Genomic DNA, 19,312 nt, shown 5'->3' on the forward strand with positions numbered 1-19,312 from the left:
TCTGGTTTGAGGTTTTGCCACTGACTATGGCTAGCCCACTCTTCCACAGCCTCTCCCCTCACAACTGCAAGCAGCAGTGATGCACCCATCCTCTTGGGAGAGAGCAAGGACCTCTTCCCAGAAAGTGCAACAAAAGTCTTGATGTGTCTCACTGACTGGTCCTGAAGCACATGGACTGAGATTCTTGCAGATTAGCTCCCCAGAGGAAAGGTGATTTACAGTTACAACAAAAAGCTGACTGGATGGAGGGCCTCCCAAGCAACAGAGTTTCACTATGCTCCCTCATATCCAGATTCCCATTCAAATGACCATCCCATATAATAATAAAGGAGAAGCCCACTCAGCTTTCAGAGAATTGGTAAGCAGTAATATTCCCAAATCAGGATGTTGGAGGCATTTCTCCAGATATGTGTTGTATATGCAAACAGATTAAAAGAATTTACCCAACAGCTTGTTTGGGAACAGAATAACAGGAAACCAGCTATGACTCTAAATCAAAGAGTGAGGAGTGGAGGAAGCAAAGTAAGCCACACCATAGTCTCAGGAAGTGTAATAGGTTCCAGGATCATAGTATGTGAGACACCCATGGTGCTTATGGCCAGCTTACCCTCTCTATGGACCATGACTAACGGAAAGTATGGACACAACTGCACTGGGCTCTTAATAAAGAAACCCCCAGGGAAAGAATTGAGATCATGCTTTGGCTACCCCCTGACACCACAATAATGGTGACAGAGAAATAATTCCTTGTAAAGGTAAAGATTCTTGTCACTATTCTGTCTAGTTCTGTGTCTCTCTTCCCACTCCCTCCACACTTCTGGATTTTTGAACTACCAGAGTTAGCTGCAATAATCTCCAAATTCTTTCTTCTCTCTTTCTCTGAACTCTAAAGAATGAACAGAAATCACATGATATCTGAAAAAGCCCATTTTAACTCCCAACTCTGACAATCATGGATCTCCCTTTATAAGGATGAGGAAAGAATTTAAAATACAAAAACAAAACTTCCCTGGACATATGAAAGAACATATGCATTCAAAAGAGGGTTTTTTTTAAATGAAGTTTCAAATGAACACTATGTTCATGGATGAAAAATAAGAAGTCATAAATACTATAAGAAGTCATGAATACTATGAGATTAAGAAAGATTTCATGGAAAGTAATGTACAATTCTAGAATTTAAATTTGCATTGGAGATAATGAAAAACAGATTAGATGAATACTATAGATTCAAACCCCACACTTCGATCAATCCAGCTATTTATTTGTAATCTGTCAACACGCAAGGAACTAGGAAAAATAAGATTGTATAAGTGGTTGTACTTTAAATTAATGATTGAAAAACTTTACTTTGTCATTCCACATTGCCCAACAATTCAATTACATTTTCCAAGTAATTGTGGTTCCCCACTAGTTGAGCTTACCATTTCATACCTTCACTTAAGACATTCTACACAAGCAAGGGCCATGCTAGAATCAATGCAGAACAGGACATGAGGGTGGCAATATCTAATATGATTCCAATGTTTGAGAGATTATGGCCAAGCATGCATATCCTATTAGCAAGTGGTTAAAAATGAAATTAAAATATTTTTTAAAATTATACGTCTTACAATTAGGGAATAATATTACCTCATCTTTATTAAGAATATAGAGAGCATCAGTTTGGGAACTCCCTTACACTCTCACCACCAAATACAGACCTGCCTACGTTTTGTTTTTGTTTTGTTTTAGACTGATATAAGTGTGTATCTTTATGAAAAGGAATGCGAAGAATCATCCTTTTTAAACTAAAAAGCTTTTTTTCAGCTTAAAATGCTTTTTTTTGCTCAAAATTTTAACTGAGAAGTTTGTTTTTACCTTTTTAGTTATATAACACACATACAGAAACATACACAAAATAAAATATATAGCTCAATGATTTATCACAAAGTATACACCTCTATAGCCAACATCCATGTGAGAAATAGTACCTCACCAGCACCCCAAAACCCCCTCTGCTCCCCCCATTATTATCTCCTCCCCCAAGATAACCACTATTCTAACTTTTATGGTAACTACTTTCTTACTAGTTTCTTTCTCCAGGCTATGCATTCCTAAACATTACAGTTTAACTTTGCTTATATTTAAAAATTTGTATTATTAAAGTAAAATTGACATACAATGTTATATTGGTTTCAGGTGTAAAACATAGTGATTCAACAATTCTATACATTATGCAATACTCACTACAATTTTTTCTTTCTTCCCTCTTTTTATAGTGGAGGAAATGTCCCTACCCCCATCAAAGATCAATCTCTCAATCCCTCCACCTATACCATCTGCCAAATCAAGGACTTTACTCAGGCAAATTTCTTCTTTCTCTCCTTCATCATTAACTTTCATTTTATTTGGGATTATTCCCATAAGCCCAAACATATACTTTAGTTTCTTTGATCAGAGAATAATAATAATTAAGTAAGAGCATCCATTTTACCACATAACTTCCTATTCCAATTTCCACACCATTTTTTCTACTTTTCATAGCACAATATCTCAAAGTGTTGCTTACATTCCTTTTTTCCAGTTCCTCATCAAATATTCATGCTTCCATCTATCTTATCTGGCTTCTGCCCCAACATCTCCATTGACACAGTTTTTATTAAAAACAACAATGATCTATGCATTACAAAATCCAATGGATACCTTCTTCCTTACTGACCTCTCAGCTGCATTTGATATACTTGATACTCCTTTCTTAATGAAAATATTTCCACTTTCTACTTCATGACATTTTGCTCTTCAGGATTTTTTTCTTATCATACTGACTATTTCTTCTACATCTCCTTCACAATCAGCTCCTCCACCTAATGTCTTAGTGCTGAAGTTCTTCCGGGATTAAAATTGAGCCATTTCCTTTCTCTATCTCTACATTCTTTCTCCATATCTTCCCTTGGTTTAAATATCGTTTGTGGGGGCACCTGGGTGGCTCAGTCGTTAAGCGTCTGCCTTCGGCTCAGGGCGTGATCCCAGGGTCCTGGGATCGAGCCCCACATCAGGCTCCCTGCTGGGAGCCTGCTTCTTCCTCTCCCACTCCCCCTGCCTGTGTTCCCTCTCTCGCTGGCTGTCTCTCTCTCTGTCTGTGTGAAATAAATAAGTAAAATCTTTAAAATAAATAAATAAATAAATATCATTTGCATGCTAACAATGCTGAAATTGTATTTCCAGAACAGACTTCTCCTCTGAGATTCTGTCTCATATGAAAAACTCCTTCTTCACAACTCCAATGGCTTTTTGACTTACCTTCTAATTGCTTCTCTACTGTCTTTCCTATCACTATAAATGGTTCTATTTTTTCAAGCAAAAGACTGTGGAGTTATTTTCTTCCTTTAAAATAACATCCAGTAAATCAGCAAATCTTTTCAGTAATAATCCGCTGCTATCACCTTAGTCCAAGCCACATCTCTCACACTAACTCCTGCAATAGCCATCTCACTGGACTGACCGTTTTTGCTTTTGCCTTTCTACAACCTTTTCACCCTCCATTCAAAGCAGTCCTTTAAGAACTTTTGTCTCCCTCTGGTAACAAACCTTCACACGGCTTTCCATTATACCTTAAATACTTGTCTTCTTCATTTAATTCCACGGCTGGCCTTTCCCATTGTGCTCTAATCACACTGGACTTTTTTCATTTCTAGAATGCCCAAAGCTTTTTGCTTTATATTTCCTTCTGCTTAGACCATTCTTTCTTCAGCCTTCATATAACTGGTCTTGTTCATCTTTTTGCTTAAGAGTTACCTCCAGAGGGGCGCCTGGGTGGCACAGCGGTTAAGCGTCTGCCTTCGGCTCAGGGCGTGATCCTGGCGTTGTGGGATCGAGCCCCACATCAGGCTCTTCCGCTATGAGCCTGCTTCTTCCTCTCCCACTCCCCCTGCTTGTGTTCCCTCTCTCGCTGGCTGTCTCTATCTCTGTCGAATAAATAAATAAAATCTTTAAAAAAAAAAAAAAAAAAGAGTTACCTCCAGAGGGAAGGTTTCCTTGTCCATGCTTTCCTAAGTAGACTCCTGGGAGTATTCTCTATCACAACACCCCATTGTTTATTATCTTTCTGCTCTATCAGCCATGGGAGAGATGCTATCCAAAAGGAGCTATGACATTTGGTTGAGGAATGCAGCCCCTGTCCCAACCAAGGCTGGTAGAAGGAAGCAGGTGAATAAATACCTCAACCTCACTCCTCATGCTCCTGATCTCTTGCTGATTTCTCTTGACAATCAGAAGCAGAGGGCAAAAGAAGCTAAATATCCAACATACTCATCTCTTCAACAAATGGTGTTGGGAAAATTGGACAGCCAGGGTGATGGGTATTAAAGAGGGCACGTGTTGTGATGAGCACTGGGTATTATACATAACTAATGAATCATTGAACACTACATCAAAAAGTAATGATGTACTATCAGTGGTTAACTGAAGATAAATAAAAAAAAAAAAAGAATGAAACTGGACCACTTTCTTACACCATGCATAAAAATAAGCTCAAAAAGATGAAAAACCTAAATGTGAGAAAGGAATCCATCAAAATCCTAGAGGAGAACATAGGCAGCAACCTTTTTTACTTAGGCCACAGTAACTTCTCGCTAGACACATTTCCAAAGTCAAGAGAAACAAAAGAAGAAATGAACTATTGGGACTTCATCAAGATAAAAAGCTTTTGCACAGCAGAAGAAATAGTCAACAAAACTAAAAGGCAACGTACAGAATGGGAGAAGATATTTGCAATGTCTTATCAGGTAAAGGGCACGTATGCAAAATCTATAAAGAACTTCTCCAACTCAGCACCCAAAAAACAAAAAATCTGGTCAAGAAATGGGCAGAAGACATGAACAGACACTTCTCCAAAGAAGACATACAAATGGCCAACAGACACATGAAAAAAATGCTCAACATCATTCGGCATCAGGGAAATACAAATCAAAACCACAATGAGATACCACCTCACACCAGTCAGAATGGCTAAAGTGAACAACTCAGGAAACAACAGATGTTGGTGAGCATGAGTAGAAAGGGAACCCTCTTATGCTGCTGGTGAGAATGCAAACTGGTTCAGCCACTCTGGAAAACAGTATGGAGGTTCCTCAAAAAGTTAAAATAGACCTACCCTATGACCCAGCAATTGCACTACTAGGTATTTATCCAAAAGATACAAACATAGTGATTCAAAGGGACACATGCACCCCAATGTCAACAGTTCATTTTTTTTTTATTTAGTAGGATTCCGTTATATGGATATACCACAATCTGTTTATCCATTAACATGATGATATGCATTTGGATTGTTTCCAGTTTTAATCTATTACAAATAGATGTTATTTTATTTTATTGTTATTTTATTTGGTTTTCCATTTTTAGTCTAGTCATGGCCCTCTTAAACTGATCGCACATCCATTAATCGAGCATATACCACTGATTAAAAAACAGTGCCTTGAAGCTTAGAATGTGTAATATCAAGCATATCAAAGAGAAGAGGCAAGAATAATGGAAGCTTCTTCCTGCTACACCACAGTACCTCATTCCATATAGATCCACCTCTGTACAATCCCAACAGATAACCAATGTTAATAGTTCACTTTTAACACTCTTGCTAATTAATTATTAATTCTTTTTTTTTTAAGATTTTATTTATTTATTTGACAGAGATAGAGACAGCCAGCAAGAGAGGGAACACAAGCAGGGGGAGTGGGAGAGGAAGAAGCAGGCTCCTAGTGGAGGAGCCTGATGTGGGGCTCGATCCCGTAACGCCGGGATCACGCCCTGAGCCGAAGGCAGACGCTTAACCGCTGTGCCACCCAGGCGCCCCGCCTAATTATTAATTCTTAAGAGGACATTTGTGGAGGTCAACAAAAATCAAGAATGAGGGCCACCTGGCTGGCTCAGTCAATGGAGCATATGACTCTTGATCTCGGGGTTTTGAGTTTGAGAGCACCACATTGGGTGTAGAGATTACTTAAAAATAAAATCTTAAAAAATTAAGAACCAGAATGAAACATGGAAAGATGGGGTTGGGTATAATAATGATTAGGGGCAGGGAAAGACTAGAGATTACAGGAGAGAAAGTGTAGATGAAAGCAGTTGATAGGACACCAAGGGCAAAATTTACCTATGTGCTAATTTCACCTAAATCATCTCCCTTGACCCTTTCACATATATAACATAAGTCCCACATATTTTCCTAGATTTCTTAGTTTCTGTCAATCTACTTTCAGTTTCTCAGCATAGATTCAAAAGGCAATTTTTCATTTCTATTACTATTTTCAAAAAATACCTACTCAGAGTGAAAAAAGTTAATCAGTATGAAATAGAATTGTGGCAGATGGTATTAGGTTCAACCATCTATGACAGATATCTTACAATAACAATGGCTTAAACAAGATAGAGTTTTATTTTTTTTACTAGTGAAATGTCTAGAGTAGGCAGTCCAGAGATAATATAGTAGCTGCATGGTGTCAGGGAATCCTGTCCCTTACTTTTGTTCACAGAAGCGATTAGCATCTTGGTTAACTTTCTGTGCATATGCAGACATATAAGGATCTGTGTGTGTTTGTGTGTTCACATGCACATATGCATGCATGTGCACACACACACACACACAGAGTATGGTGTGGTGATATACTCTACACACTATTCAGCACTTCACTTTTTACTCAGTAGCTCCAAATGAGCAGATTGATTGATCTCATTCTTTTTAAACTAGACACAAAGACACACACACACACACACACACACACACACACACACACACAACTTTTTCCTTTTAATCTGACACATACTTTATCACCTTCTTCTTACAATCAATATTCCTTTGACCTCAAGATACCTGGTTGGTCAGAGTTCCAGCCTGTAACAAAAGTAGCCTCCATAGGACCCACTAGTTCTTTAAATGCCTGAGGAAGAAAGATGAGAAGTAGAGATGGAGTAAAATGAAAGGTATTGACCACCTTACAAACTGACAGTATCTTGCACATCTGTTGCCTCTTTTGATAATCATAGCATTTCTATGAAGTATTATTACTTCCATTTTGGAGATAAGATAAAAACCTCCAACATGACTTTTTTGGATACGTTTTTATTGAAAGAGAACATAAATACAGAAATGCGAACAGATAATCAATGGACAATCCAGTAAATTCTGGCATGCCCATATCTAGGTTTTGAACATTATCAGCACCCCAATATCCTCACTTTTGCTGTCTCATGGTCAATAGAGAGGTCTAGCCTAGCAACAGAAGTCCTGAGACTTGATAAAATCGTTAAGAAAATGGCCACTGTGGAAGGAAAGAAAATATTTGAGTGAAGAATTCCCGGTTAACAGCTAAAGAGTCTCATGCATGCACTACCTGTGAGCACCGTGTTACGTTCAGAATAGGTTTTAGTGGGCAAAATCTCACTAACCAAGAAGTACCAAAGCACACAGGGGTCCCCTGAGCTTTCATCTCCACAGACAGGACTCCAGGAGAAAGACACCATCATTCTAATGTGCTGTGTATGTAGAAGAATGAGCAGCGATGTCTAGATTACTATATAATGATGAAAGCTTCCTTCTTGAGAAAGTGACTTTCCTAGAAAGTCCACTCTGGAACTTAGCAGCTGGTACCTGCCAGTTCTTCTGTTGAGCACCTCACTAACCTATGGGAAAGGAAGAACAAATGAGTCTCCAAAACCATCTGTGTCTCTGCTTGCCTATTAAGAAGCAATATCTAGGAGTTGAGACCTCTCAGTTATCTCAAACACTGCTGATAGGTTAAGTAAGATGAAGAATAAGAATTGACCACTGAATTTAGCAATGGGAAATTCACTGATCACCTAGGCAAAGCCAGTATTAATGAAGTGGTGGAGGAAATGACTGAGTGGAGTGAAATTAAAAGCAGGTTGAGAAGAAGAATTGGAAACAGTGAGTGTAAGTAACTCAAGGAGTTTTGTTGTCAAAGGCAGATAAAAACAATTGAGTGCTAGCTGGGAGGGGAAATGGGATCAAGAACAGTTTTTCTTCTTCTTTTCCTTTTTTTTGGGGGGGGGGGCAAAGGCAGAGGGAGAGAGAGAATCTTAAGCAGGCTCCTTGCTCAGTATGGACCCCAACGTGGGGCGTAATCTCACGACCCTGAGATTGTGACCTGAGCCGAAATCAAGAGTCAGATGTTTAACTGACTGAGTCACCCAGGCACCCCCAGTTTTTCTTCTTAATATAAAGATTATGAAAATATGTCTGTCTACTTATAGGAATGATTCAGGAGAAAATAAAAGTTCATAGTAGGAGAGAAGGGAGACAGAAATGATCTGAGTGAGATGACCTGGAAATTTGTGCACAAGAAAGAAGACTGGATTTAGTAAGAGTGAAAAAAATGGACCCATCACAACAAGATGTATGTGAACAGGTGCTGGAAGGTGGCTAAATGCAGTGGTAGTGGTGGTGGAGAGCAGGTCTATGGAATCTCTCCTCTGATGATTTCAATTTTCTTTGTGAACTAAGGAACAATGTCACCAGCCAAAAATGAGGGTGAAGAAGAGGCGTGGCAGGTTTAAGGGGAGATTAATGAATATGAAATAGTCATCTGAAATTATATGTCTTTTATATGATGGGTAAGTCATTCTAAATGGGCTCAGACTGGGAGGATCGCAGTATTAGTCAGAAAATTAAGCAGCTAAAACCTTAAGCATTATTCACCGAGAAAAATATGGGCATGCCTGAACTCATTGCTCTCACAAAACCCAAATTCTGACAGTTATCTTCCATGACTTAACATCAAGACATTGAGTTACATGTTTGCTGTATTTTACTTTCATTACAACATTGCACTTTGGGGTTGAGAACTATAAACCAATTTCCTTTTAGACTCTTGACATTTTGCTATTAGTTGCTGTTTAACAAGAGCTATATCAGCTGTGTGGCACCTCCAGGCGAGGGGTGGGTATGTGTGTTTCTGGCAAGGGAGAAAAATAAATATTTTTAGCTTGTTTCTTCCATTTCCTTTTGTTAATTCTTTCAACTAGGAAGAAAAATGTATGTTTCTCTGCTTCATTTTGGTAACAGTGTATCAAAAGGAGACTATCCACATAAACTGAGATGGCTCCATTTTGTTTTACAGGCACATTTGCCATATTAAAATCTGGGTTATCTCCCCTCATGGGGAAAAGAAAAGGAAATTACATTTTCAGGTCTGTTTTAATGTATCCAAAAAAAGAAGGAGCAATTTCTGTGTGTTCCTGAAGAACATGAAAGCTTCTCTTCCAGCTGCTACTGTGAAAAAAAAATAGGAAAGGAAGACTGAGCTTTACAAACTAATTTCATTTTGATCACTCAATATGTTTTCAATAAAGTGCACAATTTGATTTTTAAACAAATAATAAAAATGCGATGGCAGGTCCGTTGGGCAAAAGTTTTGGCTTTAACTTGAAGAGGATGATAAAAAAAAAATAGCGGAGAGAGAAGGCATGAAAAGAGTAATTTTATAAAGTAAATCCTGGGCTCAGTATTTTTTAGGACTGTCAGTGCTTTGCCGAATTAAATATTGACTTCACTCTTCAGTACTCCTATTGCTTGTCTGATAATAGCAAGTGGAGGATGAGCAGGTTATTCAACAGCCATCTATTACAGTCCAAAATGGCAGGAAATTCATAGTAGGCTTCCAGCAGTATACAACAATGGGAATAAATGAATGAAACTGAAGAGAGCTCTGAGGAGTAAATTACATGATTGTGTCACAGTGCCACCTGGCCTATACAATAATCGTCTGCCCATATGGCATCAATTTGCTAATACAAACATGAAATTGACTATATTTTATATGGAAATTATGTCTTTTCAAGCACAAGATAAATTTGAGATGCCAGTCCTTCCAGGTGGACAATTTATATCATACTGCCTATAGGAGACTTTCCATTTGGATCACTCACTGATTGTTGAAGAGCTTTGAAGTGGCCGTTTCTAGATCCAAATGGCCTTTACCTCAGATATTATAACTTACTAGCATTATCAGGCTAGAAACTTCAGGATGAGTGCAGGTAAGGAAATGCACATATCACCCAAATGCTATTGCTTCAACTAGAATTTACAATAAGGAACACTCATGTAAATTTTGTAGGATATATGGCCTTTTTAAATCTTTGGGTGAATTCACTTGCAGATTTAAATATAGTTTACTGCTATTCATTCATCTTAAATTATGATGTCTTGGTTTTGAGATTTATTCACGGCTTTTAACTTAATCATGTTCCCCAACTGGAGCACAGGACACTCATCCATCAAAGCTATAAACATTTTTCTTTTCTTGCCATATATACTCTATTTTAAGGTAGAGGGAGGAATAAAACTTGAGAACATTTCAGAAGACTCGGCACAGCCGATCAGCATGTGCAGAGGCTTGTGCCTTACACTGTATATAATTTTTCTTTCAGAGTATGTTTTGGTAGGAACTTATCCAGATTAGCTCTAGAGTAAAGGAATGTTAGAACAGAAGGGACCCCTAGAGAGGGTCTAGGGCTTGAGGCCAACCCAACCTTCTTGTTTTATAAACTGTTTTATAAACTCTGCTAGAGAAGTTAAGAGACTTAAGCAATGTTTTACTAAGGTGTAGCATGGCCCCTGTTTTTTACTGGGTAGGACCTTTAGGAATGAAGTACCATGTGTATGTAAAAGCATAGGCTTGGGGTCAGAGTAAGCCATATTCAAATCCTTACTAAACTGATAGCTGGCTATGTAACCTTGAGTAAGTCTTTCAACCTCTCTAAAACCCAGCTTCTGTGTCTTAAGTTGGAGATAATAAATAGCCTATGGTCATAATGTGAATTATGTGAGATAATCAGTGTAATAGGTCATCACACACAGAAAATAATAAAATAGCCCAGGAAATATATAAATTCATTATGCTAAAATTCCTGATGGTACTGTAAAACATAGTGAATAAAATCTGTTCTTAATAGCTTAAAAATTAAATTTGAATAGAGTTTTATCAAGAAATATTTCAGGCTGTTTAAATTATATTTGTGAATCTCATTAGTTGCACAGGGTATAATATTGAACCCGGGGGCACTTTCTATATAAAACCAAGCCACTTTGAAGGAGGTCTATGGAAGGTAAAAAGTGGATGATGCCATGAACTCATCTGCAGGCCAATAAATGTATTATAGATACATACATATGTAACTAAACTTTTTAAGTAAACCGGCCCTCTTGATTTATCTTTTTTAATTAATTGGAACTGCATCTAATCATATTAAAATCAGATTTTGGCATTCTCAATGAATAGGTTATCATTTTAAGCAGAGGCAAATGTAAGAAAAATCCAGTACCATACTCACATTCTTGAGAATTTGATGGATCCAGTTGTTAGATTTCAGCATGTAAGAACTCCGAACCTGAACATCAAACGTATGTTTGCAAAGTATTGCCAGTGAGATGCCAATAAACAGTTATGGCCAACTGGCTTTGATACAACTCTTTCTGGCTGATAGGCAAATTGTACTTGGGTCAGAAAGAAAGCCAAGTCCCTGAGGATTCTCTTATATATACTATTCTAAACAGCGATAGCTCCATTGTTCAGTATAAGGGGCCCCTTACTCAAGGCTTGTAAATAATCTAAAACACATCCAGACAGCAACGACTCTTGTTGGAGCAAGCTCTTCAGCAGCGCTTAAAAGTTCTTCAAAAAAGTACATAGGAGAACTTACATCTCCACTGCAAGTTGGGGTCCACTTAATTCAAATGCTGTATCATTTCAAGGTGTCTGAGAAGCAGATGCCAAGATCGAATTAGACGTTAGAAGGATTTATTCTAGGAGACAACTGTGAAAGACATGGGGAGAGGGAGCAGAATAGGCAAGGAGAGCATCACACCATGAGCAGCTGGAGCCCCTGTCTAAGGAGAGGAGGAAGGAAGGGTGATCCTGTGGGAAGAGCCTCAGACTAGAATACAGCTCTGAGAATGCCTCAGCCAGGTCAACGGGGAGGCCCAAGCACAGACTGCCCTTCGGTAGAGGCTGCTTTTGGACAGAAATGGCCTAGCTTTAGTAGCCAGTCACTGGCTGGAAACAGCCTGGAGAAGGTGTGGCCTTGGAATGAACGTTATGCCAGATTCAAAGATGTGGCCACTGGAGACTGTCTGCCAACCCCGGTAGCTGCTTCTAAAGTTCTCCAGAGGGGCACCTGGGTGGCTCAGTAGGGTAAGCATCTGCCTTTGGCTCAGGTCGTGATCTCAGGGTTCTGGGATCGAGTGCTGCATCAGGTTCCCCGCTCAGCGGGGAGTCTGCTTCTCCCCCTGTCCCTCCCCTGCCTCTTGTGTGCTCTGTCTCTTTCTCACACACACACACCCACATACACACACATACTCGCACAGTCATTAAAGTCCTCTGGAAGGGAAATCTGAGTGCCATCAAGGCTGCCATAGATGCCTTCCTAAGATAATGCCCACAGCATTCTCTAACTGCGCTTCTTAAAGAGACAAGAGGGTCTTTAAGGACGGCTGAAACAATGAAATGCAGTTGACTCTAGATAGTATTACATACAGTGACATACAGACAACCGCTGGAGCTCAGAAGCATGGCTTAGGTCGTTGCCTCTATTGCTTAAGATCAGATTTCCTTCTTGACTCTTTCTCAGCTCAGGTCTCCTTCATCCCCTTCATCTGAGTTTCATGCAGTTCTATGTTGAAATGGCTTTTCCATCAAATAATTGACTCTATTACCAATAAGACTACAAAAATGATCAGTCTCAGCTGCACAAAGTTCTTATTTCATGAATTCTGATTTTGTACGTCATTTCAATAGTTTGATGACTCTTCCTGATCTCACGAAACTTAAAAAGGATTCTTCTTCCTTCTTTGACAGTCATCATTATGTGGGAATGATTATGGCATTTAAGATCCGACAGAGTTCTACTTCTGAGCTACTTCTGTTTTACCAGGTAAGGTGGTGGGGCCAGAGTGGGTTTTATGTTCCTGGTCCATGGGGGAAAAAGTAACTGGGGATTGAATCTGAGAAGAAAGAGACTATAGTCAGTTACGCTTTGCTTCTTCCTCTACTGCTGAGCCTATCGTTGCAACACCCAGAGGTATTCCTATCAATTCATAACAACTAAACATAAACGACACCAGCACCACCCCACGCTTTCTGGCCAGCCCAGCCTCCTTTCTGGCGTATCTAGAATTTATATTTTTAAACAAATCATCTCAAGCTTCCAACGAAAACCTTTTCATTGGGGTAGAAATTTTAGGATAACAAACCACATCACACACAAAGCATTCAAGAGAAAAGCTATTGTGTCTTCTTTGAATTCATGAGAGAGCAATAATTACAGAGTTTTTCCTCTGCAAATCCTGTGCCTGGATAAATGAACAAAGTACAGATTACCTCCTGAGCTAAATTTTTACCATGATAGCATAATCCAACCTTCACCTAAAATGTGCCAAGGATTCTGACAACTCTTCCACAAGAAAGAATGCACAACTCCTCCCTGACTTATGCTGAGAAAATACTCTGCCAAGCATGGGAAAGGGCGCCAGCACTCAGAAGAAAGAAAAGAAATTGATCTCTAGTAGGAACTGGAATAATGACCAGCCTTATTCCTCTTGAGCTCTTCCTCTCCTCAAAGTATATAAATCGGTTGAATCTCTATGAACCCCAGGGAGTCCTTATGGGAATTTTTTAACACAACTATCATTGTCTGTGATTCATTTTTGCTTCAAGGGTATTAGACCATCTGAAGAAAGTTGGTTTAATAACAATTTCAAATTTTAACGTAAACAATTCTTATTGAAAGAAAGGCTCTCTAATCTATTGCTTTGTGCCGCTAATGGAAGCGAGCTCTCAGCTTCAGTTTGCTTCAAAGGTTTATTCCAATATGTGGACGACACAGCGTGACCACAGTACCTGTTTCTTAAACCAAAGCAAATGTACTACGTTTGTCTTTATAAAAATCATTGCCTTTTTAAAAAAGTCATTGCCTTTTAAAAAATTACAGAACTTGTCCTTGCTCATTGAAAAAAAAAATCTAATAAAACAAAATAAGGTGTGAATTTGTGAAAGTTTTACATACTCGTTGGGAAAAAATTCACACAGCACACAGAACAATATGGAATAAAGAGTGAACATTCACCTTTCCCCACTTGTCCCTTCCCCTGTTTCTACCCCTAGGGGTAACCAGATTGTTTGCTCTGCATTTTTACAGAATTTGGTTCATACTTCAGCCTTTTTTTCCTGCAACTATTTTTATTTAATCACTGCCAGCTGCCCATATCAGTTTATATAGTTGCAAAGCACTCCATCGCATGAACTCTTTATTTAACTGGTCCATATGAAGGAACATTTGGTCATCAAATTATCTCTATTACATTAAGGATGAAAGAAATATCATTGTCCACATGTTTTTACACTAGGTAAATGTACTGTAGGATGATCCCGGAAGTAGAATTGATGGTTCTAAGAAAATGCGGAATTTATATTTTGATATATATTGTCAAATTGCCCCTTACGAATGTTATTAACCATACAATACCATTATTATACGGGGGTGTCCCTCTCCCCATGTGCTTGCTCTCGCGACCTTTTTGATGTGTTAGTTTCCCATTTGGAAATCTCTGAAAACATTAGCATCTTCAGAGATACGTTTCCACATATGGAAATGTGATTTCATTTATTCCAACGTTCTGCGGCGGAGCAAGATTTGGATGCATACTCGAGATACCGAAACCTGAGCGGCAAAGTAAGTGAATCCGCTAGTGGAACTGTGCATCAGCCGCTAAGAGGAGTTTCTTGCTGTCTGGTGGTCCCCAAACTGATAGGAATCCAAACGGTGGTGGAGGTGCCCAAGCTACCTTCAAGGTTTCAATCTTGCAGCTTTCCAAGATTGAGTATGATGCGGTGAAAATACCACAGGCTTTGAAGTCAGTTAGAATGGAGATCAAATCTCAACTCTCATTCTGCCTAGGTAAATGCTCTGAGCCTCCATTTTCTCCAACGAAAAGTGGTGCTACTTTGTTCCTATCTCGTAAGAACTAACCATATAAGACAGTTAATTGCCTGCAATAAGCAAATGGATAAGTATGACCACATAAAAATTAAACTTTTCTGCAGAGAAACAATATATCATTTTTAAAAAGTTAAAAGACAAAGAATGCAGAATTTTTAACTTGCTTTCATTCATATAATTTAGCAAAATTTTGTGAGTTTATCAATAAATATGCACCTCTAAAAGTGGAATCTCTGGCCAAAAGGATACATGCATTTAAAATTTTATAGATATGCCAAATTGTCCTGAAAATAGATTTTACCTAATTATATTCTCAGTTGACATTTAACAGGAGTGTCTTTGTCCCCACATCCTAATAATGTATGCTATTAACACGTTTTATCTCTTCCAATCTGATAGATTTAAAAAATCTTATTATTTTGATTTACATTTTCTTAGCAGTGAATGAATTTGAGCATCTTTTCATATGTTTATAATACTTCATTTTTATTTTTCTGTGAATTGTCTCTCCTTAACCATCTTTGAAAGGTCAATTTTACTATTGGGTTGTCTGTTTTTTTTTTAATAAATCAGTTTTTAAGATCTCCTTTTATGTTAACCAAAGTTTTTTTCTGTTTTATATGTTGCAAATAATTTTTCATTACATATCCTTTTTTGTGTTTTTTTTTTACCATGGAGTTATATTTCAAAATTAAAGCAAGTTTCTAGAATATATGTGTATACATATATAGTACTATAATATATCTACATCTAAATCTGTGTATAGTCACTATCCACAATAAAGCCAGATAGAAAATTTAAAACACCAGGGGCGCCTGTGTGGCATAGTGGTTAGGCGTCTGCCTTCGGCTCAGGGCGTGATACCAGCGTTCTGGGATCGAGCCCCACATCAGGCTCCTCTGCTATGAGCCTGCTTCTTCCTCTCCCACTCCCCCTGCTTGTGTTCCCTCTCTCGCTGGCTGTCTCTATCTCTGTCGAATAAATAAATAAAATCTTAAAAAAAAAAAGAAAATATAAAACACCAAATTCCTCCCCATTGAATGAAACTATGTTAACTCAATATTATCTTATAGTGATCAGCAGCTCAATTTTGTATTTGTATGGCTACATTAATAAAAATGAACTTAATATTTGACATACAATCTCCTTCAAAATATGGAATTCTTGGGGAAAAACATAAATGAAACAGGTACTTTGTTTTAAAAAATGTATAACCACGTAATTCGTCCCTGTGAATGCATAAATAGCTTCTAGTAAATTCATTTCTTGCTCATCTCAAATAAATATTTGAATCTGACAAGACCACTGTACAAACTAAGCCTTGACCAAAAGAAAGGATTTTAAAATTGGAATTTCATGCTCAGAAAGATAAATTTGGAGTAGAGCCACATGAGAGAATAATGGGGAATTTTATCAGAGAAACTTTGATGACCTTGCTTCACACCACAAATATTGGGCTGCTGATTCTATCAGTCCTATTATGGACACTTATAATAATTTAAAGTCCCTAAGGCTGTTTATTTCTGCAAACTTATTTTCAGATAGTGATCTCAAGGTGGGTAAAAACAGGCTCTAGGTTGTGTTTTGACGGTTTTCAGTTTGAAATCAGCATTCGTCATGTATAAAGTATGTAAATGTGGTTAAAATTGTTTATTATCTTTTTTGTGAGTCATAAGCAGAAATGAAATAATCGACATATTTCTAGTAAACTTAATAACCCCCCAGAGGAGGCAGTAGTTAGGTCAACCTTTCACTTCAAATAATCCCAAGAAAGCTGGGAATTGTAAATAAATCTCGGATATCTTACTCATTTTGGTTTTCGTTTATCTGCATGGATTTTGCTTAAACCCTGGAACACACAGGTCCACAGACTCTTTAAGATTTTCATGAACTATGAGTGCAATTAAATTTTTAAGTACCAATATTCACCTATCTAAGATATTGGTAAATTACAATAACTTTTGAATCGAACTTTCTGTGGTTACTATGAAATAAACACTTTGTTTCTTAAAATTAAATGTTACCAATGGCTTTGAGTTAAAAAGAAGTTAAAGGTGAGTGTGAGATTGCCTCTAATTTCTGGCAGCATTTTCCCATTTGGCTATCTCCACATGAATTTTCAGAGGGAAAGAGTGTCCCTCAGTCTCATCTTACACAATGTCACCAAAACATCATCCAGTCCTCTATGTCAAATCCACGTAAGATGACCTCCAGGAACAACTTCTTGAATGTATTGGTTTTGGAATATGCCCTTCTAAACAACGCTTGGCTTTCACCTATGGGCACTGTACATCTTGAAGATTTTTTTTATTTGTTATAGTTTTTCTCTTATTTGTTATGGCCACCAAGAAGCTCAGAGTCAATATTGTGGCTTTGATTTCTGGTAAATGAACAGGATATTACGATACACTTTCAAAGGCTAACTATCCCTGCCAGTTATCTTAGTTTTATTCCCTTTCCCTCCTTTCCCATTTTCTCATTTGTTTTATTTTATTCATCTTTTTGGTTTATATATTTATTCACAAACCATCTCAAGTCCTCTTTTAGAAGAAGGGGGCTAGACCACAGCTTGAAGGCTTGCCATTGACAAGCCTACAGAGAACATTTGGAATATAGCCACCCCTTCCCTTTTCTGTGCCACATGGCCTGCTTTCTCCCCACTCACCTCTGCCTCAATGTCCCAAGTCAGGAGCCTAGAGGCTGAGAGCAGTGCAGGTGGCACAGTCATTCAAGTTCACATAAATTAGAGGAAATCCAAGTAATAACCAAAAACAACAGAATTTCATTTCCAAGACTCTTCAGTTCCCTTAGTGCTGCTGACTGATCTCTAGGAGCCCTAGGCTCGTCTCTTGGATGTCCCAGAACCAAAGAGAGGATCACTTGTACCGTATGCATCTGCTTGTTGGCCGAAAAGCTAGTAAAATGTGTTCCTTACTTGGCCTATTCTAAAAAGAAAAAGAACAAAACCCCATATACTTGAGAAAGAATTCCTAACATATAAGCACAAATCACGTGCCTTCCCACCAAGTCATCCTTGATGGTTGACCACAATGTTAATCTTCTGTTCCTCCTGCACATAAGGCTCCACAGAGCAGAACAAGGCAAAGAGTGTCAAGGTTTTATGAAACATTGTAAGCCAGAGGCTTTGGACAAACAAGTGAGAGGTGTACTGGAAATGAAGTGTCTATCTCTGCCTCCATCAGTGTCACAGAGTTGACAGGTGCTGTCTCATAGCTGATGACAAATGAACCCAGCAAACATAACCCCAGCATGTTCCGCTCATTTCCCATTTCTCCCCTGACCAGACTGGTTCCATGGCCATATATTAAGAAAATGGCGGCTTTCAGTCTCTACCTGACTAGGTGAGGTTCTGGCATGTAAGCTAATATGGATGAGTCTACATACCTCATAGTAAAAGTAAAAGCTTTCTTTTCATTCACCCAGGTAAATAAGCAAAAGACAGGTTTAAAATACATGACAGTCAGGTTCCATGAGAGCAGAGATTTTTGCTTTGTTCCTTGCCGTGTTCTTGGCACCTAGAACTGGCCCGTAGTGGCTATGAGTGAATGAATGGTCCTGCAGGACAGGAATTGTCTGTGCTTGGATGAGTCATTATCATCTAGCCTCAGAGCCTAGATAGAAAATATTGGCACAGTGTTGGTCCCACAAACTGACTTGGGGTGCTTGGGGATGCCTTGCAGCGAGGTAAACCAAGTGAGGACACCCTGGAGGTCCCTCAGGGACCACCAGCCTGCTAGTCTCCATTACCTGCCCCACCCTAGATTTTTAAATTAGGAGTCATTGTGGCAACCACACCAGGATTCATGTCTCCCATACTTTCTCATATTGGGGCTTGGGGTTTTCATTTTCTTTTTTGGCTTCTTGGCATCCAAAATTGTTGTTCAGAGCAGTATATTAAGACCATGACTCTTCCATTACCACACATTTCTGTTACCAACAGAGGAGGTAAATGAATCACTTTAGAAGAAGGGGGCTAGAAAACCATTAAATAGATAAATACGGCAAATGAATGATAAAACAGATAAGAAGGCATATACACAGATTAAAAAGCTGTGACATCATATGTTGGTTTAGAAAATTATCAAAGTCAACAGAAATAGTGATTATTATACATCCACTGCTTTGGTTTATCCATGCTTTTCATTATATAAAAATAATTAATTAGTGATGGTACCTCATATCACATTTATACAATGTATGTATTTCTAGAATGTTGCTTGTGAATCAAATTATTAGAAAGCAAATTATATATTTAACCTACTAGAGGAAATTGCCAGTCAAGCACTTCATAAGACACAGA

General features: G+C 38.3%; 1 protein-coding gene across 1 annotated transcript in view; it reads left to right on the plus strand.

The window, feature by feature from the left end:
• FBXO4 (F-box protein 4) overlaps positions 1–17,608 on the plus strand; it is a 356,505-nt gene extending 338,897 nt beyond the window's left edge. The window contains exon 7 of the mRNA XM_044387060.3: positions 12,852–17,608. The gene's annotated coding sequence lies outside the window, so the exon portion shown is untranslated. The remainder of the gene's footprint in view (positions 1–12,851) is intronic.
• The last annotated feature ends 1,704 nt before the right edge of the window (positions 17,609–19,312 follow it).

Source organism: Ursus arctos, unplaced genomic scaffold (assembly GCF_023065955.2).
Source record: "Ursus arctos isolate Adak ecotype North America unplaced genomic scaffold, UrsArc2.0 scaffold_15, whole genome shotgun sequence".
Taxonomy (NCBI): domain Eukaryota; kingdom Metazoa; phylum Chordata; class Mammalia; order Carnivora; family Ursidae; genus Ursus; species Ursus arctos.